Source organism: Mus caroli, chromosome 14, assembly GCF_900094665.2.
Source record: "Mus caroli chromosome 14, CAROLI_EIJ_v1.1, whole genome shotgun sequence".
NCBI lineage: Eukaryota > Metazoa > Chordata > Mammalia > Rodentia > Muridae > Mus > Mus caroli.
This window is the reverse complement of record NC_034583.1, coordinates 30,395,657-30,422,390: the sequence shown is the minus strand read 5'-3', so window position 1 is coordinate 30,422,390 and position 26,734 is coordinate 30,395,657. Positions and strand designations below refer to the sequence as shown.

At 38.8% G+C, this 26,734-nt stretch overlaps 1 long non-coding RNA gene across 1 annotated transcript; it reads right to left on the bottom strand.

Annotated features, from left to right (window-relative positions):
- Positions 1 to 121: 121 nt before the first annotated feature.
- On the bottom strand, positions 122 to 25,777 carry LOC110308916. The gene is made up of 4 exons (XR_002379634.1): positions 25,092 to 25,777; positions 19,549 to 19,682; positions 9,967 to 10,062; positions 122 to 341 (listed from the first exon to the last, which is right to left on the bottom strand). It is a non-coding gene; the product is annotated as an uncharacterized LOC110308916 (long non-coding RNA).
- Between the last annotated feature and the right edge of the window lie 957 nt (positions 25,778 to 26,734).

The window sequence follows — 26,734 nt, the reverse complement described above, 5'->3', positions numbered from 1 at the left end:
GGGAACATAATACTTCTGTTACCTCATTTATAAAATTAATGTTTTATCACACATCTCACAGAGTGTATAGACATCTTTAGAAAATAAAAAAATCCTACCTATAAAGACCAGTAGTCATTTTCCATGCTTCTAATATTTATTTGATTCCTTTCTGTTGCAGAGAGCTGAGTCACTGATCTCAAGTCAGAGATTCAGTTACATAGCAGAAAATCATAAAAATACAAATATCAGACTGTCTTCCATTTTAAAAGCCATCTCCGTGGGGACTTCAGGAGAGGGAAAATGCACATGAGGTGAGGAAAGAGCTTCCTTTGCTGCAGCTGAGCAATGGCTAAAAGGGCCTGCAGAAGTGAAAGGACAGAATTTCTTTTTGGTTTAGACTTGACATGATACCTACCTCCTTATTAACTTAATGGTTCACAATATGGCACTGCTACCTATAGGTACAACAAGTCATGCAGATGTTTATAACTTGATCATTTTTCTAAAGTGAAAATTGTAGATGCTGGAGAGATGGCTCAGTGGTTAGGAGCACTGTCTGTTCTTCCAGAGGTCCTGAGTTCAATTAGCAGCAACCACATAATGGTTCTTAATCATCTGTAATGAGATCTGATGCCCTCTTCTAGTGTTTCTGAAAACAGCTATAGTGTACACATATACATAAAATTTTTAAAAATTGAAACAAAGAAAATTGTATCTGTGGATTATCACTTTCTACTTATTATTTTCCCTTTAACTCCATTATTTACTGTATTTATTTTAGATAAATTATATACATGAAATGAGGAGTATTTTACATCATATGTGGTTTATTTCTCCCTGCAGAGCATCATCAAGTTTCACTCATGTTGTATATATTACAGAATTTCCTTCATTGTAGATACATTTTATTAATAGAGCTGCCAGGGTTTGTTTATTCACTTAGGCACAAATTATTTTATTTTTTCATTCATTTTGTTATTTATTTAGTGTCTGTGTGTAGCATGACACACTTTGAACAACAAACAACAACAAAGTCAAAAAGAAAAGAAGAAGAAGAAGAAGAAGAAGAAGAAGAAGAAGAAGAAGAAGAAGAAGAAGAAGAAGAAGAAGAAGAAGAAGAAGAAGAAAGAAAGAACTTTAATGAGTTGGTTTTTTCCTCCAGCAAAGTGTGTCCTGGGGAATGAACTCAAGCAATCAAGCTTTGTGGAAGGTGTTTTAATATCATGTGCCATATAATTAGCTCCACAAAAATAATTCTGAATGAATTGCTTTGTCCTTCCCCATGTTGCAATTTTATAAGATTGGGCATTATAGGTGGTTGATGAAGACTGGTAGATGTCAGTATCCTGTGTGATAACAACAGACTAGATGTCCAGAGTGATTCATTTGTTCCTAGAAAGAACCAAAAGATATCTGTGGGGCAGTAATAGCTGTGACCCAAAGCAGGACAGCAGGACATTAGACTATGTGAGAGAAGATAGATAACCACCAAGAAGGAAGCTCACTCCCTTCATGGGGACCAAGTGAACAAGTAAATAGTTGAGTGTAAGGAAAGCCTGTTTCCTCACATTTTGAGAGGACAAGAATAAATATGGCAAGACAAGAAAGCACTCTGGGATACATACAGTGGTGGAGAAAGAATTGGCAGTGTAATTGTTTTGGTTTTCAATTTAAAAAGAAATATAAATGAATTGGAACCTTTGTAGATATATGTTGATAAGCAACACTTGTTCTCTCCCTCTCTAAAGAGGGGGCTTTCAAGGAACCAGCATCACGTACTCTCCATCTTCCTCTCCATACATAAGGTAGGGAATAAATTACAGTGAGATACACATTCCAGAAGTTAAGAGCAGATATGACATCAAAGTCTTTGCTCCAAGACACTGTTTCAGTGAAATGCACATGAATTTCTTGACAAGAAACAGACATTAAAATAATGTATATATCAAAGGAAGATTTAAATTAGATCTATTCATAAAAGATATGATCCTTTATTTAAAAGATGCTCAAAGATCCACTAGAAAATGCTTGGATCTGGTTACAATGTATAGCATAGCACTAGAAAAAAATCAACACATGAAAATGAGTGATCTTTCTTCATCCAACAATGTACTTGCAGAGAGAGATGCTAATGAGAAAAATCCCATTTTGCAAGGGAAAATAATGAAACAAAACCAAAACAAAACAAAACAAACAAACAAACAAACCTAGAAAGAAATCTAACCAAGGATAAAAACACCTCTCCAATGAAAACTTGAAGACAATGAAGAAAGTAAAAGAAGACACTAGTTCATAGAAAGCCCTTCCTTGGCTCAGATATTTGGCATTACGAACACAGTAAAATTGGTTATGTTAGCAAAAGTAATGTATGGGTTTAACACAATCCTCACCAAAATTTCAATTCTAATTTCCATATGGCTAAAGGAAAAAAATCCTAAACTTCACATGGAAGTACAATAGACTAGACCCTGAATAGCCTATATTATCCTCAGCAGAAAGAGCTAAGCTGGAGACATCATCACATTAGCAAATCATAAATTATACTACACAGTCATATTACCAAAAACATCAGACATATAGATCAGTGAAATAAAACAGAAGACACAGAAACAAATCCACACAGTTACAGTTATATGATTTTAAACCTAAGTCTTAAAAAACACACTTAACAAATGGTACTTGAAACAATTTGTGTCTCTATGGAAAATACAGATATGCTTTCTCTTAGATTTAGAAAAAGTCAGTTCAATGTGAATCCAAAATCTTAGTGGAGGACCACAAACCCTGAAACTGTAAGAAGAAATTCAAGGTAAGAAATATTTCAAAGGTTTCAAATACAGGCATCACGTTCTGAGCAGGACCAGAGAGCACAAGAAACAGTGTAATAATGGAGAAATGAAATTTTAACAAAAGAAAAATGAAAAGCCTTTTCAGAACACAAAAAACAATTACCAGAATGAAGAGTTTGCTCATAGAGAGAGGTAAAAAAATCTTTGGAAACAATACATAAGATATAGGTTAATATTTATAAAGTATAAAGAAATGCAAATATTAAATACTGAAACAATCAATAAATGGACTAATAAATGGTTTTTCTCAGAAGAAGAAATATTTAGCAAATGGGTATTTGAAGCTTCAATAAGAGAACTCATCTCAAGGGAGTAGAGCAAAAAGCAAAAAGGTATGATATCTTCGTCTGTGTTCTGCATCCCTCCTCTACACACGTGTCTACACCATGAAAATACACCACAAACAAAAATAAATACTGAAATGTACTTTGTGTTCAAAGGCATCAGCACACTTTTGAAAATATGTCTAACTTCACTCAGCTTCATTTATAAACTATAAGAGACATGTCTGAAAATGCACTTGTGAGTTTTATAAATAAGTACAGCCATTTCACTACCAGTAAGTTGCTATGAACATTTTCACCATTCCAGGAAGCATGTTTGAAGTATAGTCCACATAACCACTAGTGAAATATCTGGCATTACATATAAGTATTGAAGTTTAAATCATTTGCAGTTAGAAAATACCCTGAGAACAGCTGCATGGGTGGGGAGTTGATTATGGCTCATAGTTTGAATAGACACAAAAGGCTTAGCAGGAGGACAAGAGAACATGAAACAGGACCAGAAGGTCACCTGATCAAATAAAATGGTATCATTCACATTTAGAGTAGGTCTCCCTTCTGAATTAACATTAACCTAATCTAATCAACAAAATTCCTCACAGATATGGCCAGGGCTAATCTTATCTAGATAGTCTTTCACAAGTGTGCTCAGGGGCTTTTCTCCTAGGTGACAATAAATAGTAACAACGCAGGAGATGAACACACATCTACTCTCATCAGACATGGAACAAACCTATATAAATGTTTCAACCAAAGTCAAGCTTTATGAATCATTATGCTTAATTGTGCTTAACTGCAAGAGTGCAAAGGGGATCACCTACAGGATCATGAACAGCTTATAGGTGGTTAAATAATGAAGAAAATTTCTTCAGCAACAACAAACTGCTCATATATATGTTCAGGACATGATTGGTCTTGTGAACTTCTCCACCTAGGAACCATTACTATCTGTATGTAATGTGCTTCATGTTAAAAGATAGTTGTAAATATGTCTGGGATATTTCCTCCAGGGGGAGAGCAGGATTTCAAGGGCCCTTTTCACAATGAGGAAACTGGAATGAAATCAGTATTTTGCTGTTGATCACAGATATTGAGAATTCAGAAGGGCAACAGCCATACCTCATCTGCGAAGCTGTTTAGAACATCTACATTTGACAGTTTCTGTTTCTGTTTTACATATACATTTACACATATGTCATGTTTATATGTGCATGCACAGCCACTTTCTCTATGTAGTTTTGAGATCAAGACTTTTAAAAACAGTGGGTAGAATATTCTATGGGAAAAGCTCTTCAACATTGCCTTTCATAAAAATAACAACAAGATAAACAAATAGCTCCAAACTATCAAAAAGAAAAATACTTAGGGGGATAAAAGTAAAACTATTTCCTGAAGAACAATAATTTAGGATCCACAATTTTAAGGTAATGGATATGAATATATTTACTTCTATTTTGTTTTTAGATACTTTAATTACCTGAATGTATATATTTTTACATGTGGGCTCATGTATGTGTGACTATAGATGCTTACACAGTTCAGAAGACTTCGGATCCCTGACACTAGATGTATAAGTGGTTGTGAGTTGGATGCAGGAACTGTAAACAGTACTCTGATCTTCTAAAAGAACCCTTAGCTGCCCATCCTTCTCACTAGCTCCTAGAATTTTTTATGAGACCAATATTAATACAGTATGAAAGGTAAGACAAAATAACAAGAACTTATAGACTCATATACCTGATTAAATAAGAACAATAATTGTCAATAAACTACTAGAAACCTGAACTCAATAGGACATCAAAAAGACCATGCACAATGATCAAGTAGGCTTCACATCAAGGATGTAAGGTTGGTTCAACACAGATAAATCATTAAAAGTTACAAATCAATAAATGAAAGATAAAAATTATAAAATCATTTAAGTATGTGCAGAGAAAGTATTTAACAATATTTCACATAAAACAATCAGCAAATTGGTCTTAGAAAACCATATCTCAAGATTCTAAATGTTATGTACAAAAATGAAAATGTCATGTGTAATCTAAAGTAAGACAAAGATACCTGCTTTCTCCAATTTTCTTTGATATGTTATAAATATTATCATTAACAATAGAGCAAGAAAATGATATAAAGCATTTGGATTGTCATGGGAATTAAATTATCCATGTTGGCAGATGATGGGTTTTATACCTGGAAATTCCTAAGTGTTTCATGACAATGTCGTCAGACTTATTTATAGACTCAGTAAAGCTACAAACTCAACACACAGAGAAGGACTCATGCATTTACAATAATAAAATTGCCTAAAATAAAATTAAACAATTGCATTCACACCAGCACAAAATTGAAATAAATTTATCCAAGGTAATGAATGATATCTATAAAAGTTATTATCATACACAAATTAACAACAGAGATACTAACATGGAAAATATCTTGTGTTAATTCATCAGGAGAGACTGCACAAATAATCATAAAACCAAAATGATTGAAAGATGCAATTCTTGTTTTTAATAATGATTTATTTGTTTACACTTCAAATGTTTTCCCCCTACCTGGTCTCCCCTCCATGAACCCTCAAACCATTCTCTTCCCTTTTGACTCTAAGAGTGTGCTCCCCCACTTACCTACCCACTTCCACCTCACTTCCCTAGCATTTCCCTTCTCTGGGGCAAGAAACCTCCACAGGACTAAGGTCCCCCCTCCCACAGAAGTCAGATAAGGCAATCTTCTGCTACATATGTAGGTGGAGCCATGGACTGGTCCAGATATACTCTTTGGCTGGTGGCTTAGTCCCTGGGAATTCTAAGGGGTCTGGTTAGTTGATACTGTTTTTCGTCCTATGGGGTTGCCATCCCCTTCATCTCCTCCATTCCTTCCCATAGCAGCTATGACTCCTGATCTCTTTCCTAGGTTTTCTATTTCCAGAGTTGTCTCCCTTTGTAGTTTCTTTAAAGTTTCTATTTCCATCTTAAGATCCTGGACAGTTTGTACAATTCCTTCACCTGTTTGATTGTGTCATCCTATATTTCTTTAAGAGGTTTATGTTTTCTCTTTAAGGGCTTCTACCTGTTTACCTGTGTTTTTCTGTATTTCCTTAATGGAGGTTTTTTTTTTTGTTTGTTTGTTTGTTTTGTTTTGTTTTTTATGTCTTTCTTAAAGACCTCTGCCATCCTCATGAGATGGGGTTTTAGGTCAGAATCTTGTTTTTGAGACACTTAGGATATCCACAGCTTGTTGTGTTAGGAAACTTGGTTCTGATGATGCCAAATGTCATTGGTTTCTGTTGCTTATGTTCTTGTGCTTGCCTCTTTTACCATCTGGTTATCTCTGATTTTAACTGAGCTTGCTGTCTTATAGGAAGGTGGAACTCTGTGAGCTTGGTTAGAGCAGGACTTCTGGGAGGCAAACAGTGCTATCTCGGGTTGGGGGGGGGTAGTCTTCTGTATTCCTGGTTATGCCAGACCTCCTGAGAGCCAGGCTATATCTGGGTATGGGTGAGGGTATGGAGCTGGAGTGCCTAATCTGCAACAGGCTGAATTGTGGACTGGAAGGAAGCTGTGTGTCTGGCAACACAAATAGGTCTGCATTTGCTGGGCCCTAATGGGGTCCCAATTATGCCAGATTTTGGAAGGGTATGTACCTGTGAGCCTGGTTATAACAGAATTCCTGGGAGTCAGGCTGTCTTTGGGTGTGGGTAGGACTGCTGGAGTGCTTGAACTGCCCCAGGCTAATTTGTAGACATTTCTTCATGGGAAAAGTAAATGATTTAAAATTCACATGGAAGACCCAGAAAATTCATTGTTGAGGAAAATAAACAACAAAAAGTGAATTTGGTATCATAACAATAACAGAGTTCTGAATATATTAGATAGCTATTGTAACTAACACATCATGACAGTAACATTAATTCAGACTTATAAAACATTGAAATAGAATAGAGGACTCAGAAACTATGTTCAGATCTCTAATTTATTGTTAATAGTGTTGCCAATAATGCCCAGTAAAGAAGACAGTTTTGTTGATAAATACTATGTAAATATGTAGGAGAATGAAAAAGCATTATTTTTTCTCATTGTAAAAAAATCCAACAAAAAGTGGTCTAAAAACCTCAACTCTAAACATGAAGCTATGTAATTATTATAAAAGTACATGTGAGAAATACCTTCAAATTTTAGTGTGATGACTTATTTTAGATATTCCTAAGGGGTTATATCAACTTAATATTTTCCCCAGCAAAGAAATAAATGTCTTCTCAAAAGAAGACATAATGGCTAGGGATGTTAGCACATCTCTTTCATTCTAGTACTTAGTAGGCTGGGTCAAAAGTATTTGGGGCATTGTGTTACTAGATATACATTATATAGAGATGATACCATTATGCAAAACAGACAACCACTCTCCTATCCCAACTGTAACACTTTTCACAGTAGTAAAACCACACTATCAGTCCAAACACGACTCAGTAAAAAAATGGTTAAAGTAAATGGGAACACACACACACACACACACACACACATACACACACGCACACTGTCCGTGTTCTCTGTGTGTATATGTGTTGCTGTCATTAGCAGTAACATGTATGGCACTGCATGTCTCTAGTGGAACAGCCTATGTAAAATATTGCATTTTGTAAGTCCTATGTGCAAACTAATTATTTTTGCTGAAGAGATGAGCAACATAATTCCCACAACAAAGCAAGAAGAGAAGCATGAGCATGTGAGAGAGATTCAGTAAGAAGCACTGAATTATAGTGTAGGAATTTGTTTCTCCTTTAGCTCAATAGAATTACCATTAATATAATCTATTATACACTTTATAATGACTATTTATAGTCTAGGAAGTTCACAATGCATAAAATTATGAACATTTGAAGTGATAGAAGTGCTTATTGGTGTGATTTAATTATTACATATATCATACATATGACTAATCCCCACAACACATAAACATATATAACCATATATCAATTACAATTTTTAAAATGCATCAATATAGTATAGAAAGATAATAAAAACTCAAAAATTTGAGTTTTTACTAAAAATATTACTTAGGAATCAATAAAAAGAAAATGTGTTTTAAAAATATTCATAAGATTAATATTATGTTGGAAATTATGAATCATTGATAGACTATTTAAGGTACAAAGGAAGACACTCATAAGTTTGTGAAAATATTAAGACATCTTTGGATTTGGGCAATTACAGGGGGTCTCTGTACCAACCCTCCGTGTGTACAGGACAATGACTGTGTGTACATACTAGGTTATGTAGATGTGCATATATTAAAGTGGTTTAAATAAAAAATGCTTTTGAAAAATAAGTTTTCCACCGCTATTTGTTTTCATCTTCTGCAAATGTTAGAGTTAAACTCAAAGACTTATGTGTGCCAGACGAGCACTATTAGTCACACCACCTTGTTTATAAACATAACTTTTTGTATAAAGCTCAATTTTTCTATGTGTATGGATGTATATGCACAGTGTCCATGGGGAACAGAAGAATAAATTATAGCTGTTGAAAGAGTTATAGGTAGTGTGTTTTCTTGTTTGATGGAAGGCAATTCTATGTAGGCATCATTGAAGTGTTTTTCTCAGAAAATATGAGTGCTGAGAATATAATCTGGGTTCTCTGGAAGAGCAGTAAGCACACTAAACCCAGAAGCAACTCTTTAGCTGCATAAATGTAATTTCTAATCTTTTGTACATGTCTGCACAAATAAAACTGATTCCTTTCTTTTTTTGTAAGTTAACTTTGCTTCCTGTTTTAAATTCCTCTAGAACTTCAAATCTCTTGAAGATACACCAGTAAGTCCCTGTTTTAGGAGTTGGATCAGCTTATCAACACTTCTCAACCAGCTTACAGTTTTATTTTCTCTGGTTGCAATAAGTAGTACCATCAGAAAAACTGTAGGTAGAAACAAAATAGACTCACTTATGTCTTCTCAACATCAATTGGTACAGGCCTCTACATCAATATTACTATGTATCCGATTACCTTGTAATGTTTATTTTTGTTTTCATTTTTAGAAACTAGTTGTCCTAAACACAGAATTCTCATTTCACCTGTCCATACTCTTACTTTGGAAACTGAATGTTTTCTACTTTTTGTTTCTTTTTCAACAATCACAGAGCTGATGCTCTGGTTTGATAAGTTGTCTGTTGCTATGTTTGGGTCCATACACACACAGAACTGAATTAACTTGGATTACCATGAAATTCTGTGTTCTGTATGTGTTTGACTCACCAATAGAATAACCTGTTCCATTCCAGATAACCGCTTGTCTATTGACTTCTATAAACCATACCCAAAAGTCATTGGCACTTCTTGTTTACATGCTATAATAATATTTGTGTTTTAAGAGAGGCATTGGCAGAGAGAAAAGTATTAAATAAGGAGTCTTAGCTATTTTTCTATTGTGAAGAAACACCATAAGAAAGGCAACTTATAGAAGAAAGAGTTTATTAGGAGAGTACAGTTCCAAAGGGTTAGAGTACATGATCATCATGGTGTGTGTATTATGTACGAAAGGAGGGCATTAAAGTAAGCTAACAGGCATGTCATTGGAGCAGTAGCCTTGAAGACCTCTCCCAGTGATGTAATTCTTCCAACAAGGCCACACACGTCCTAATCTTTCCCAAAGAGTTCTACCAACTTTTGACCAAGTATTCAAAGATATGCAGCATTTTCATCAAACCAAAACAATATTCTTCCCATATACATGGAACTATGGAGAAAATATTACCAAGCAATTTTTCTTTATGACCAGTTACAAATTAAAAATGTTAGATATACACACTAACCATAGAAAATTTTATAAAAGAAAACATTTAACTGAGGCTTGCTTACAGTTTCAGAGGTTCTGTCCATTATCATTATGCCAGGGAGTGTGTTGGTAGGCATGGTGCTGGAGACGTAGCTGAGAACTGCATCCTGTTATACAGTCTAACAGAGATATTGGGCCTGGCATGGGAGCTGAAACCTCAAGGCCCATCCCCAGTGACTCACTTTCTCCAAAAAGGCCACACTTCCTAACGTTTCTAACCCTGTCAAAGAGTTCCATTCCTTAATGACTAAGTATTCAAATATATGAGCCTATGGGGTCCATTTTTATTCAAACCACCACAGACACAATATACTTTTGGTAAGCAAATTCTTAACTATTTTATAGTTTTGGTTATCTTAGAAATGGGATCATTTTACACATAAATATCTCATTGCATTTTAATTGTTCAGAAAATTATGAATATAAAAGTATAGCATGCAATTACTGCTTGCTCATAAAATACTGTAGTTATTCCCCTAAATTCAAATGCAACCTCAGAATAAGGGCAATATAAACTCTATTCAAACACCATAAATATTTTATTAGGCATTCAATTTCTCATTTGTATTTTTGTATTTTTTTTTTCAGAGACAAGGCCATCAGTACTTGCTTTGAAGAGGAAAAGATTTTCTTGAGTTTGTACTGAAAGTTACTCATGCAAGTTAATCATGGAACTTTACCCTCAATTGAACACTTTGGATTTTACAGATGAGATATTTAGACACTGATAAAGATAAGAATACGATATTGCCACTGACATGAAAGATTTTTAAAACTACTAAGTATTGTTTTAGCCAATGCACAGTAGGTTTTAACAATATTGAGGGAGCAGAAAAGCCAACAAATAAAAGGAAGAAATAATCCAGGTTTCCTGGAAGCTAGAGCCAAGTGGGACAAGAAGCAATCACAGAGCCAGTAGCACATATACTCACTGCAATGAACAACCAGGGATGACCACCCACTTGCACATTTCTGTGTGTACTTCAGGGACTTGACTGCAATTTTTCTAAGTCTACTGCCAAGATTTATTATCAGGTGAATTCTAGTGGATATTCTGTCAGTGAGAGGGGTTGCCAAGTGATCCAGGAAAAGGAACAGTTGTTTGATCATTGTTACACCTATAGCAGGTGTGCAGGTGGGATCAGGAGCTGTGCTTCTCTGAATCCCCGCTGGGAACCACTAGCTTTTGTTCAGGTTCTAGAGGTTCACTGGACTCCTTGCTTTCTAAAAATCACTGTGTTTTCTCACCTCCTCAATGTCTTCCCTTTCAAATAAATGTCTAAGTTCTTGCATTAAGTCCTCGGAGTTTTTCCCCACAACTATGATACAGTATTTGGCATTACCCCATGTCTAATATCTAATAGTCATTAATGCTTGAAACCTAAGAATGATTAGATGGCAGGCAGTCTTTTACTACTATTTATGTGGCTTCATAACAATAATATGCTTAGTTCTCAGGATGGTAAATGACTACCAAATAATGTTTTCTTCCATACCTACATATTTTCCTATAGGCAAGTAGAATTGTTATTAACTTGAATTTCTGGAATAATGTCCTAAGTCAGTTAAGTCATACCTCAATCCATGTCAAGAGTGATTTTATTAATATACTTCATAAAATTTGAATACATACAAATTATTTCATAAATGCTTGATACACGTAATAATATAGGTGTTAAAATAAGACTACAGTGTTAGCAAAACAGCAAACATACTATTCATCAGATACCCATGGTTTTCTTTTAAAAAAAATATATATATATATATGTTTGTTGTTCTCTACTGATGGTGCCTAGTGACAAGGTGGATAAAATCATTTCATTCAAATATATCATGAAATTTTACTTTATTCATGCTATTTATCATTCTACTTGTTCCCTTTCTTCCCCGGATAGTTTTATTTCCGTTTTCATGTCTCATCCATCATCGTCTATATGCATGAGTGATTTTATATGTCTACATAAAATCTGACATAAACAAATGAGAGAAAACATAGGTTTTGTCTGTTTATTTCACAGTATTATATTCTCAAATTTCATCAATTTTCAATCAAATTCCTGAATATAACTTGTTTATATATAGTTACATTTTCTTCATTCATTCTTCCTTGGACACAGACCTAGGCATTCCATAACATGGCTATACCAAGGGATATTATAAAAATACATGGATGTGCAAACACCTGTGGTGTATATAAACTCTTCACAATGAGTTTGTTGGTATATACCCAGGAGTGACATAGTTCATAATATTTTCTCTTTTAAGGAATTTTAATAGAAAATTTTCTATTTTAAGGTCATCCAAGTTGTGAATGACCCCGGTGCTCTTTACGTTTTAATGTTAATTCCACTTTCCCAGGAAGAGTTGTCTGGATTGAGAAATGAGTCATGTATTCAGTTGACTTCTTCTGAACCTTCCTCTAATGAATAAAGAAACCAATCACTAGATGAGTAGGCAGGACTTCCGGGTTTGATAGAGAAAGACAGAGGGCAGGAGAGAAAGAGAGAGAGTGAGAGACAGAGAGAGAGAAAGAGAGAGAGAGAGAGAGAGAGAGAGAGAGAGAGAGAGAGAGAGAGAGAGAGAGAGAGAGAGAGAGAGATGGGCTTTTGGACAAGGACAACGGTAGGACAAGATGTAGCTACTAGTGACAGCCGATTCTAGATGGTGAACCCAGGATTTTCGACCTGAGGATTTAGATTTAATATGGCTTACAAGATTAGGATTCTAGTTGTTGCGCTCAGCAATTGAGATACCCTTGATTATGAATGAACTTTGTGTGGTCTTTTCCTTCCCGAAGTGGCTCAATAGGGTTCCAGAGGGAAAGGTACGGTGGCAAAGCATAGGTTTGCAAGAAGTGCACCCCAAAAGGCCATGAGAATTTTGAAGCGTGGGGCTGGCATGGTAGTGACCCACCAGTGGGAACTTAGTGAGCTGATTGGAGATATTGTGGATCTCTGAGTCAGTCTCCACGAGATAAAAACAGACTGGCCATGCCCGCCAGTGCCTGGCCGGTCAGCCCACCAGTGACAGTCGGCATAGCATGAATTGCATTATTTTTTAAATATTTTCCACAACATAGGAACACCATTATTGATTTCTGTAACTAATACACACCACAGATGGAAGATAGAACAGACATGACTATATTATATATTAATAAAATTCTGGACATTGAGTTCTATCCACAGTCATGCTACACAGGACAAGCAGGAAACTACCACCTGACACCACACAGCATGGATCGGTGAGCTGTGGACAGAGGCCTGGTTTCTACCACACCACATGTCATAGGAAAAGGAAGACACCCAAAGGCCCATCAGCAATTTGGCCCAGTCACAGCAGGAGCCAATACAATGTACAAGTATATGGTGGACAGACAGGAGAGAACAGAAAGAGAAGCAGAACAGTTTATGCATTATGAAGACAGGTGGAACTGGAGTTGAGAAGGTGTAAAGGAATAGCCTATTGTGAGTTGCCAGCTCTGCCACCTGAGGCCATGATGAAGTTGTAGCCCATGGTGCCACTGAGGGCCATATCTAGTTCTGTGCCCATTCAGCAGCAAGGTTCTGTGTTGATGTCCCTGTGGCTCATAGTACTATTAGAGACCATGAAGACATCCCTGAACTGGGTAGCCATTTGGAACCAAGGGCTGTGCAGAACTGGCCCCACATCTCACTGGCTATTATCACTCTGGAGAACTGGCTCCACCTTTCATCCACTGCCTTGCAACTTGTCCATCATAGTGGAACTGGCCCTGGTGACAGGGGCATTTGTGAGCCAGGCCCCTAGGGAATAAGTACAGGAGATCTGGTTCCACCACTCATCTGCTATAAGGTAGTGTGGACCCAAGTGTGATGCCCTCCACCGTCTTGCCCCTTGCCACCTGTGACAGTCAGAAAATATGACCCCAAGTGTTAAGAGACCAGGAGAGCTGGCCCTACTTCTCATCAGAAACAGCTTTTTGGACAAGTGGGACCTGTGTTTCTACTGGGCAGCACAGTGGAGCAGGCTGTTGTGGCAGGAATATAGGTAAGCTAGCCTTGAGGGTATGAGGGTGGAAGAGCTAACCCTACCCCCCTGCCAGTGAGGCATTGGGTGACATAGTTGATGGATGTGGATGGTGGTGTGGATATGGGAGAACTGACAGGCTATCCAGCACAGCTACTAGCTAGGCCCATATCATGGGCTTTGAGTTGGCCTGTCCCCAAATCTATCTCATCTATGAATTGTTGAAGTATGTGAAGCGGCTGGTCCTGTTGATCCTCCATGACACAAGGAAACAACAGGATAATTGAGAGAAGTCCCCATGAGGATCCAATATTGATGATGTGACAGAAACCAAAGGCCTTGAACCAAAGCAACAATTAATTGCAATGAACATTTGGAAATAAACATGTATGGACAAAATGGTATACTGGAACACATTATGACATACTGTGGCTTGCCCCATGAGATGTTTTGTATGCTTTATTTATTTATTTATTGTTCTTTATTTCTTTGGGGGGAGAGCTTGCAATGGCAGAGTATGCAATGAAGAGCCAGTTAGATGAGTGAGACTGGTGTACATGATGTGAAACTCTTAAAAAAATCAATAAAGAATTTTAAAAAGAGAGAAAGTTTGGTGTTTATCATTTCATTCATTTGATTATACCAGATGTTGTTCCAGGAACTAAAGGCTCTCACAGAAAACAGTCTTGGAGGTTTTAACAGTAAAAATTCTTTCACACTTCTGGAGATCAGAAGTCATGACCCAGATGAAGGTCATATTTATCCCACATGGAATGTCACTCTTCAGTGGCCACTATGCTGTATCCCTATGTGACTGCTCTTTGTATTCATGTAGAAAAACTTTGGTATCTTCTGATTATGAAGAATTGATCAACCCTGGATTTGTGACTTCAACTAACCTTAATTTGTTTCTAAAAGGAATTATGTCTAAATATAATCAGATTGAATGGTGAAGCTTCATACATCAGAGAGTGGCTTATTTTAATGTCATTAAAGCATAATTATCACAAAAGTTTAACTTCTCTAATGAAATTTACATTCATAAAAATCTAAAATGTTTGATTTTGAGAATGAAGCAAGAACTAGTGATTTTAAATTTTTCAGGTATCTGCCTCCAGTTGTTTCAGACTGCCAGTTTGCTTGCTTGTAGCTGTAGCACTAATATCCCCACATCCTAGAAGCCACTGAGGTTCCCTGCCAAATGGTCTGCTTTATAGGCCTTCAGAACACAGCCTGTAGAGATTTTTTAACATCAGCAAGAGGACGCTTCATTCCAGTCTGTTAAAACTAGTAGCCAGGTAACTCAGCTGGTGTATATGATTGCTAGAAAGTTAGAAGATCTAGGTGCAGTTACATGGATCCACACAGTCAAAGAAGAGATCTAATATCCTCAAGCTCCCCCCTGATTTGCATGTGTGTACTATGTCACACATATGCCCACACACAGTGTTGCTCATTCACATATACTTCCAAATGCATACATTTAAAAAAACAACAACAAAGCATAAAACCTATGGCTAGAGAAATAATTACAAATGCTTATATCCTGATGTTTAATACTAAAAGAATATTTGTAAATTATACACTAGTGGGTTTCTGAACCTGATGGATTTTTTTTTCTAAATTTCATGCTATGACCCATGATCAACTCTGTCACTAGTATTTGCCTACTTTCAAGATTTTACAATATCCCTTCACAGCTAAGTATCTTCAGAGAAAGTAGCTAATTCATTCAACGTACAGAGGAGTAAAAACCAGCATTCACAGGTTATTTGAAAGGTCAGGGGATTTGAATCATTTATATTAAGCAAGGACAGAAACAAAGTGTGTGTGTGTGACATTTTGTTGGACCAGCAAATGTGTATAAAATGTCTACTCTCTTGACTATACATATTGTATGAACTGGAGTCATTAACTAAGCCTACACTTGGGGAAATAGCCAATCCATTCTTATTTTGACACATGCCAAGGAATGAATGAATATATGTATGTGTGTGTGTATGTGTGTATGTGTAAAACTAAATGGCCAATTTTTAAAAATAATACGTAAAAAACTGCAAGAGGAAAAATTTTTTATTCTCAAAACAACTGTGATATTTCAATCAGAAAGATTTAGGATAAAATGCAATTACCTTACCGTTAACTCTAAAAAAAAACAAAGAGAATTTTTTTTGCTTTCTCTTTCAGCTTCTTATTCTATGGCCAAGTGATACAAAGTTGAAAATTCAGAATCATTTGCTATCTCTAACTCTTTCTTGGGTTCAATTTCAATGAAATTTTAGGTGACCTTTGTTTTCTATGTTATGATTAGTGAATGTAAATTCTTTCCTTTGTTACATCACCACAAAAAGGACAAGAACCTACTTATGTTGAAATAGGATGCTTTTCTCCCCTGTACTTCTTAAGAAGCATTGTTTCTCAAATGCTCTGTGTACCCCAGCAGTAGGCCAAACAGAAAACATACTGTTTATTTCTTTCCCAGGAGCCTCTAATTCATGCCTGAAGAGAGCTCTCATTTTTGGTCTGTCTTCCAATCTCCCTTCTCTTTTTATTATTAAATCAGAGTATGTGGGTCAATCCTGCAATACCTCTCCTGGGCATATATCCAAAAGATGTTCCAACCGGTAAGAATGACACATGCTACACTATGTTCATAGCAGCCTTATTTATAATAGCCAGAAGCTGGAAAGAACCCAGATGTCCCTCAACAGAGGAATGGATACAGAAAATGTGATACATTTACACAATGGAGTACTACTCAGCTATTAAAAAGAATGAATTTATGAAATTCCTAGGCAAATGGATAGACCTGGAGGGCATCATCCTAAGTGAGGTAACCCAATCACAAAAGAACTCACACAATATGTACTCACTGATAAGTGAATATTAGCCCAGAAACTTAGAATACCCAAGATATAAGATACAATTTGCTAAACACATGAAACTCAAGAAGAACAAAGACCAAAGTGTGGACACTTTGCCCCTTCTTAGATTTGGGAACAAAACACCCATGGAAGGAATTACAGAGACACAGTTTGGAGCTGAGATGAAAGGATGGACCATCTAGAGACTGCCACACCCGGGGATCCATCCCATAATCAGCCTCCAAATGCTGACACCATTGCATACACTAGCAAGATTTTAATGAAAGGACCCAGATATAGCTGTCTCTTGTGAGACTATGCCAGAGCCTAGCAAACACATAAGTGGATGCCCACAGCCAGCTATTGGATGGATCACAGGGCCCTCAATGGAGGAGCTAGAGAAAGTACCCAAGGAGCTAAAGGGATCTGCAACCCTGTAGGTGGAACAACAATATGAACTAACCAGTACCCCAGAGCTCCTGTCTCTAGCTGCATATGTATCAGAAGATGCCCTAGCTGGCCATCAATGGAAAGAGAGGCCCATTGGTCATGCAAACTTTTTCTGCCTCAGTACAGGGGAACGCCAGGGCCAAGAAGTGGGAATGGGTGGGTAGGGGAGTGGGTGGGTGGGGGACTTTTGGGATAGCATTGGAAATGTAAATGAAATAAATACCTAATAAAAAAAATGGTGTCCTGTATCTGGCCCAGGGCTCGCACCACTGTGCGAGGCAGATAGGGGAACTTTGACTGTGTGCACCCCACGGAATCACTGGGCAGGCATCGGGCTGTGAAAAGCCACAGGACCGTGCTTGACGGATGGGGAAGCACAGTCTGCAGTCTCTGTGGACCTGCTGGAATCCGGCTCATACTCTCAGGCACAACAGAGGCCACTGGGTGCCACGGAAGACCTGGTTCTGGGGACCCTAGGCCGCAGGGAGACCAGGGACGTCAGGTTTTTCAGTCTTGGATACCTCAGATGCCACTGGATGTCATGGAAGAACTAAGAACAAAGCTAGGGCCAACGGGTGGACTCTGGCCTCGACCCTAAGGAAAAAGGGCAAGGAAAGGAACTCTGGCAGGTTCCTCCGGGAAGGAGAGTCCTTGGGTGGTTGGCAGGCAGGTTGCTTGAGTTGGCTTGGCTGGGTGGGTGGCTTAGAACACAAATAAACGTTCTGGGCGGAAGTTAGATACGAGGCTCGTTATGGGAAGACCTGCTCCATTGCTCCAGCATGGTGGGTCCAGATGAGAAGATGCATTCCATGGTTTTAAGGTGTTTATTATAGAAAGGCAGAGAGTGAGAAAGTAGGGAAGTAGAAGCCTGCCATGGCCATGTGAAGAGATGGGGTAAGGGGATAGGGAGAGAGGGGGAGCAAGGGAGCAAGAGAGAAGCAAGATTGAGTAAAGGAGCAAGTGAGGAGGAGGGACAATTAGCCCCTTTGATAGTGGGCCCAGCCTACCAGGCTGTTGCCAGGAAACTGTGGGGAGGAGCACATTTGATTGTTGTCAGGTAACTGTGAGGGTGGAGTCCAGACAGAATACCAGGAGCTTGGGGCATTGCCTACTGACTGATGGCCACACAACTCTCTGCTGGGGGTGGGGTGGGGGTGGGTTGGGAGAGTAGGTTGAAGGGATTGTGGGTTGGGGAAGTGAGGGTGGAGGAGTGGGCTGTGGAAAGTTTTAGCTGTGACAGGAGCCAGGGGCCCAGGATGCATGGCTGAACAACTGCCATCCCTTAGGGTCAATGTGGTTCAAGGCCTGTGCTCAACTGGGGACCAGGCTGTCTATACACAACTCACTGCCCCACAAGAGTAATTTCTTCACATCCCTCTTTGAATCCATTTTCTCTTATCACTTATATGCTTCAATTTCTTACCTACTTTACTGCTAATTCTACCAACAAGCTGTACCCTGTGCAGCAAACTCAAATCTTGCATTGCTCTTGAGTCATTTGCATATACCCACTAGAGCCTTAGTTCTGGGGAGAAGTCTTGCCTTGTGCCATTCTGCTGCTTATTTCCATACTATAACCCATCCCATTAAGCTTCATTGATACTGACTTTACCATTCATTGTATTGGCTTTCTACTGCTGTGCATTAAATCACCTCAGACTTGGTGATTAAGTCTCTTCATATTTATTTTTTTCATACTTCCCTTGGATCTAGGAACTACTCATAGTAAGTACAGTCTTTGATTGGGAGCTCCATGTCTGTAATCAAGTCATGTGATGCGCTGTGTTCTCATCTGTAGGCCTGAATGCAGAAAACACATGCTCCATGTTCTTTCAAATTGTTAGGAGTTACTTCCTTGTAGCTAAAGCACCATGATTTTTCTAGCCTGGTGATGGACCTATCTCAACCAGAAATCTATGGCCTAATGGAAAGACCTGAGCCTGGCTTGAGTATGGGAAACTACCTCACTCACTTCCATACTAGAATGACTCAGCAAGACCTGCTTAAACTCACCTTTGCCTAGCTATCACTGATGTGGAATAACTTCCTTGGCCTTGTCAGTCACCCCATACCCTGTCATCCTTCCCTGCTTCCTATATCATCTCACCACAGCAAAAATCTCCACCTCCTCCCTCAACCCTATATAAGCAAGAGGGTGATTTAATAAAACAAATTCCTGCTTTGACAAGACTCCCAGTGGCCCAGTGTGTTTCTTTTGGGGCGTCGATTCTCTATCTGCTCAGCCCTGGACAGACCCCGCTGGACCGGGTTCTGTCCTCTCACTTGGACCTGCCAGCAAAGAGTCAACATCTTAGGAGGGCCTGGTAGTTCTTGCCAATATTCTTCTCTATCAGCCTTCTAATGTCTGCAAAAGTTCCTTGCTTCAGTCTTACTCCAGTCTGTTAAAAGAGACTCCACTGCAGTAAGATAAAATTATAGAGTCATCATTATCACCTTTGTCTTCATTACAGAATATGATATATCCAAGACAATGGCATTTCATTTCCTGTGTTAAATAATATTGGGTAAATACAAGATGGTTATTCTAATACTGAAAGGGAGGCCACTCAGTAGGGTGTCACACCACAGAGTTTATCAGGAAAGCTGCCTTGAACTTTACCTAACTCAGTGAAGTTCCTCCAACAGTACCTTTCTTATATTTGGCTCTTCTAGACAAACCATCCTATTCATAGCATCTCTGGATATTATTCTCTTTTCCAGAGTACTTGCCAATTCAGATATAATTCTTCATCTAATTTCCATGACCAGAATGCCAGTCTAAGGATTTAACTTTAAATCTTTTTAGATCCATCACAATTTGTTCACTGCATCAATACTTCCCATGAAGTGAGAAGACTTCAAAGCTAACATGCTTACCTTCTCATCCTGGCTTCAAAAATTATAAAGTGTGTGAAAATTTAGAAGTCATTTGATAATCCTACTTTTAGTACAAAATCTACAACATGAGGACAAGAAAAACTCAGGAAAAACTCATGCCAAAATGACTTTTATAAGTGGCCTGCAAGTATTCCTTTGATAGCTATCCTCCTTTTATTAGTATGCCTCCTCCATGTATGATGGTGTTATGTGAGTCTAAATCTGTATTAGCAAAAAAAAAAAAAAAAAAAGAAGCCTAGATTTGTTTGCTACCAGTAGTGTGGTGAGAGTATTTTCTTTGCTCTTCAAATCAAGCTTTGAATCACACAAATGTTCCACTCAAATATTTTTCTTCAAGCAAATGTACCTATTGTTGTTCCTTTATCAAAAAGACCCAATTCCCAGTTCTAGAGTTTAATACTACTGTAGACTAACTGGACTATTTGTTGCAATTTTCATCAAGTTAGAAACAGCTATATACTGAATATAAATGTTAAGCTAGAAGGCTAAAAAGATAAAATTACTTAGAAAGCTACGATGTTTTCTTTTTATTTCTTAAATGTATGAGCACAATTGAATGTAAGAATTTACACTATATACGTAAAAATTATAACTAATGCAGAGTTAATTTCAATAAAAAAATATACTCATAGCAGATTATTTTTTAAAAGCGGGTTCCTATTGCCTACTTACAAAATTTATCTAAAACAGGCAACTGGACCATGTTCTAAGTCCTAGAAACACAGTCATAAGAAAAAGCCCTCTATTGTTCAGACTATGGACATTCTTAACCAGGATTTATACCTTTGGATCATTTTCTCCCTAGCTAATTTTGAGGTTTCAATTTCTCTGTATAAGTACTATTTCCTTCCAGTGAAGGTTCCTGCTCATTTTGTGATTGCTAAAATGTAAACAATCTATTTCCTATGTACTATGTAGGAAGTAATTCACTATGAAAGTTAGACACGGAGATATTCCAGACACTGGCATGATAGCCGTTCTGCTTTCCAAGTGGACCCTGCTTGGGCCAGAAGGGTTTCTTTGTGGCTGAAAGGGTGTCCACATGATCAGACCTCTTGGACAAATTCCCTCATTGTCCCATGAACCCCCTGCATTTGCCTTCCAGGAATATGTGTAGAACCACACCACACATTTCCATTATCTCACAAAGCAAAAGTGGTTCCGCCTTCTCTTATTACCTGTGGACACATTCTGAAGTCACTTCTCATCCCTTTATCTTTCTACAGCAAACAGGCATACAGATATTCCCAATTCCAGGGAAGTCTAGGGAACAATCATCTAGCTGGTAAAATTACTCTTTTAAAAACCATAGTCCTCTTACTAAGGAAAAGTAGGAGGTAAGGAATTAGTAACAACCATTGGCATACAATGCACCACCAAAAGCCCTTCAGAAGAATACATGAATGAAATGGTGTACTGTAGTTATGCCAGGAAGTTAAGAAAAATCCTTATAGGTATAATTATCTGCAAGAAAGCTTAATGTAAACCAGCTTAGTCTTACTTCCCACTAGGATGTGACTCATGCTCTGAGTCTCTAGTCTCCTCTCTCTCTCTCTCTCTCTCTCTCTCTCTCTCTCTCTCTCTCTCTCTCTCTCNCACACACACACACACACACACACACACACACACACAATTACACACACAGATGTTACTAAAGATAAACTAAAAAACATTGGGAAAATCAAAGTAATCTCACACATGGGAAACCAGAAAAAGAGTGTGGCTGTTAGGACAGTAGCTTGAGCTTGGTGGAATCAAATCTTCCTGGCATTTATCAGTCAAAGAACAGTATTAAATTTCTAATATTAGAAAAAAAGAAACAACCACTCATCTATTTTTTACCCTTCCTGAGAAGTAACCCATTGAGATAATACCATGTATTTGCTACTATGATCACTTCTTGCCCACAGTATTTATAAATAGGTTCACTATAGCATAAGGAGAAAATAGAGCAATAAAGAAACTAAGACCAACATTGGGCTGATGCTTCTCATCCTACAGCTTCGGTGGTACCTGTGAGAATCACTTCCCCTTCTTTCTTGCTTAGCTTCTCATTTGTAAAAGGAAGACATTTGAATTGGTAATTTCAAAGAGTTCTTTTTATTCATCTCTTCCTCAAAGCTAAATATTTTAATTACATTGTTTTCAGTTATTTTTGAGTTGTGGTCCCTCTGTACCATGATATTTATATTCTATCCCCTTGTGTGGTGAGAGCGTATTCATGAGTATGTATGAATAATCTAGTGTGGAGCACCATCCCCTGGAAAGTGCCACCTTTTCAAGCTGTTTACTAATTAACTGTGACCTCAATGAAGTTGAAAAAGCCATGAGAGATGGGGCACCCCACAGTGGAGAACCTGAGGTCAGTGTATCCAGGCAGAATTGTGTTGCCTTATCAACCACTGTCATTTCCATATCAATGCTGTCTACAACAATAAGCAGTTTGCCTTCTGCATTTCCAAGGAGACAAGGAGGCTACCACTCAAGGATGCCATTAATGTTACTCTTTTGATTCAATTACATAGGAATTAGTGGAGTTTCCTGGTGCCTGACCTTTCTCCCTTTCCTTCTTTTCTACCTTTTTAAATTAATTGGTTATTTTATTTATTTACATTATAATTACTCCTTTCAGGATTGTCTCCCTCCTCAACTCTTCCATCTTATCTCCCTCCCCTTTGCTTCTAATAGGTGCTGCCCCACCCACCCACTCCTGCCTCACCCCTTTAGCATTTCCCTACAATGGGACAACAAGCCTCCATAGGGTCAAGGGCCTCCCCTTCCATTGATTTCAGATAAGGCAGTCCTAAACATCATATACAGTAGGAGCCATGGACCCAAACATGTATGAACTTTGTTTGGTAGTTTCATCCCTGGGAGCTCAGAGGGGTCTGTTGAGTTGATATTGTTGTTCTTTCTATGTGGTTGTAATCCACTTCAGCTCTGTCAGTCCTCCCCAAACTCTTCCATTGTGGTGTCCAGGCTCAGTAGAATGGTTGGTTGTGGGTAGCTGCATTTGTCTTATAGGTACTAGCAGAGCCTCTCAAAGGACAGCTATAGGCTCCTGTGTATGAGCACTTCCAGTGTATGGCATCAGCAATAGTGAAGGGTTTGGTGTCCATGGATGAGATGGATCCTAAGGTGGGGTGGTCTCTGGATGGCCTTTCCTTCAATCACTGCTCCATCTTTTGTCCCTGTGTTTCCTTTAGACAGGATCGTATCACAGTTAAAATTTTTGAGATCGATGGGTAGGCCCATCCCTCAACTGGGGGAGACATACCTATCTACTGGAGTTGGTTTCTTCAGATTTTATTTCCCTTCTGTTGAGTATTTTGGCTAATATCATCCATGTTGGGTCCTGGGAGCCACTTGCTTCCCTGATGCCTGGGACTTTCTAGTGTTTTGTCCTCTTTAGTATCCTCTATCATCTTCATGAGATGAGATTTTATGTCAGAATCTTGCTTTTTGGGTGTGTTAGGGTATCCAGGGCTTGCTGTGGTGGGAGAACTTGGTTCTGATGATGCCATGTGACATTGGTTTCTATTGATTATTTTCCTGCTCTTGCCATCTGGTTATCTTTGGAGTTAACTGGCCTTTCTGTCTCTGACTAGTGCCTGTCCCCACTCCTGTGAGCCAGGTTATGATGAACCTCCTGAGCTCAGGCTGTCTCTGTGTGTAGTAGGAGGGTGTCTGGGACATCTGATCTGTGAGCTTAACTGGGTTGGAACTTCTGGGAGTCACGCTGTCTCTGGGTGTGAGTGGGGTGGGTTGAGAGATAGAACTCCAGATCTGATCAAGGGTGCAGTTGGGGACCAGAAGGAAGTTGCATCTCAGGTGGGGGGGAGCAGAGGGTGGGTGGTCTTGAAAAAGTATAACAGAAAAACAAACAAAAACTAGGCCTTTAGGTCCAGGCTTGGGAATGTGACCTTTGTGATTCAATGCTCCAAGGCATGCTAATCATAAAGCGGATAGTGACCTTCCTTCACCCACCTGCTTCCTGGATTCAGGGAGTGTTTGTTCAAAAGGGACCATCCTGACCTTTGCTGGAACCCGCTATGCAAATGTGCTATTGTTAGAAGCTCATAGAAACTGTCTTGAGAAACAATCAGGTATTTTTCTTTGTGACTTGTGACTTCCTTGTGACTCTTAACTGGTATTTTTGGTATTTTCCAACAACACCCTCTCCAACCCCTTGAGTTGTGTTTTATTCCTTTAAATACTCCCTTACCCAGCTACTCGGGGTGCCACGGTCTCTACCCCTGCATGGTGTATGACTGTGGGCCCTAGAACGAGCCTAGAATAAAAGTCCTCTTGAGGTTTGCATCAAGACCATTTCTCCTGAGTGATTTGAGGTGTTGCTTCTCCTGAGTCAGAATGTGGGGGAGTCTTCACGTTGTGGGTCTTTCATTCTCTGTTAGGCCAGGTATTGGGGTGTGGGGGTTGGTCTTACCTGTTATCATGGTGGTGTCAGAATTTCTGAGGGTCAAGTTGTCTGGGCAGCACACATGGGGTGCAGGCTGAAGCACACAATCTGCTCCCCCATTTTCCCTCTTAAGTGAGCATGCAGAAAGGTAATCTCCAATCACAGCATAAAGCTGACATGTTTAACCACCAGGTTTCTCTCATTAATCCAAGTAACAAGAGGTAAAAGATATTCAAGTACATAGGGTCTCTTAATTTTTTTAAGGAGGCAGAGAGGTAAAGAATCATTCTGCCATTTAAAATGAGATAAAATTAACATGTCATGTTACTTTTGAAAGAAGGTCATTCATTTCTCTCTTCCAATTCCAAACTAACAGAATGAAGTGGAGGGCAGGGAGACAAAATGATGATAATGATAGGAGTTTTCAAGCTATTATGGAATTAAAACTATGAGTTAATATAATGTTCTCATATTCTGAGTTGTCTTTAAAGTGAAGATCAAGACTTACCCAGAGGTCATGTTGAGAGCATGTTCAGGTCTTGATCTTGTCAGGTGAAGTTTTCACATACATTCAAAGGGATCAGGCTTAGGAAATCTTGCATATCAACTAACTATTTGGTGATAAAGTTGGTGAAATGCATAACTAGGGGAATTGTTTTGCTTTTGACTATTTTTTTTTTATTACAGATACTTGGATTATCTTGGTTTCTGATTAATCACACAAGTATATAGAGAATTTGTATCTGTAGCACTTTAGAATTCATTTAAGCTTCTAGAATGTTAACTGGGATGATCAAAGCATTTGAATATTCATGTAAATTAGGAAGGTCCATTTATATCCATGAATAATAGAAAGAAGCTTAAAGAGACTGAAGTAGAGGGTTATTAGTCTTTAGAAATTACTTTAGAAACCTTTACTATGCAGTATTATTCTAGTAGCTTCTAGAAATCCAAATTTTACTAACTGAAAGCTAAAGTCAAACCTATGTTAAGACAGTGTCTGTCTCTCTAGGGTATCTTTTAAATACTGCAGGAAAAGGAAAGGGCAGAAACTAAAGTATTGCCTAGGTGATTGTGGGGCCGTGAAAGTCAGCCTATTTTCGTCGAATGAGGCTTGCTCTGGTGACCAAGTAGAAAACTCTGCAAGGGACTGAACAGTGAGCCATGTTCCCAGAGACAAATGCCTGACACCACAGAACCCCCAACTCCATAATTCTGTGACTCTCAGTGACACAGATAAAGCCTCAAGCTCCTGGCATTCTGGCTAGAATCCTCCCCACAGTTACCTGACAACAGCATGGTAGCCCAGCCCATTATAAAAGGAGCTGCTTGGTATCTCCTCTCCCTCATTAAGCTCTCACTTTTCTTACTCTCATCTCTAGCCTTCCTTCTCTCTCTCCCTTTCCTGCTCTCTCCACATGGCCATGACTGTCCTCTCTCCCTCTTTCTACCTTCTCTCTTTCTCCCTGCCTTTCTACAATAAAGCTCTAAAACTATAGACTGTCTCTGCTCATCAAGGCCTGCAGTGCTTAAAAGATGGGATAGGCTTTCCTCTAAAGAGCCACGTCTAACCTCCTGCTGGAAGGCCTTCCTGTGTTCCAGCTACAGACTGGACCAAGGACTCTCACCCACGTAAGAACCACCCAGTGCCCCCTCTCTCCCTGCCCTCTCCTCCCTTCGGCCCCAGGGCTGAAGGAGTGGCCCCCAGGGCCCCCATTTTGTTCTCAGCTCTTCTGCTGTGTCCAGCGATGTCTGGGATGCCTGAGACTGAGAACCTGATATCTCTGGCCTCTGTGAGGTCCAAAGACCTAAGACTGCCCCTTGTCCACTCCCTACAGGCTGGGTCAGTGGCTTTCCACAGCCAGACGCCCAACCCAGGCCAAGTGGAAAGTGTGCAGCAGTCCTCCCTAGTCTGCCTGCACAGAGCGGGTTTTCTCCCTCTCCCTGTGTTCCCCCATGACAGTGTCCCGCAGGTGATGTGTCTAGACTGCCATATCCAGGGATCCATTCCATAATCAGCCTCCAAACGCTGACACCATTGCATACACTAGGAAGATTTTGCTGATAGGACCCTGAGATAGCTGTCTCTAGTGAGACTACACCAGGGCCTAGCAAACACAGAAGTGGATGCTCACAGTCAGCTATTGGATG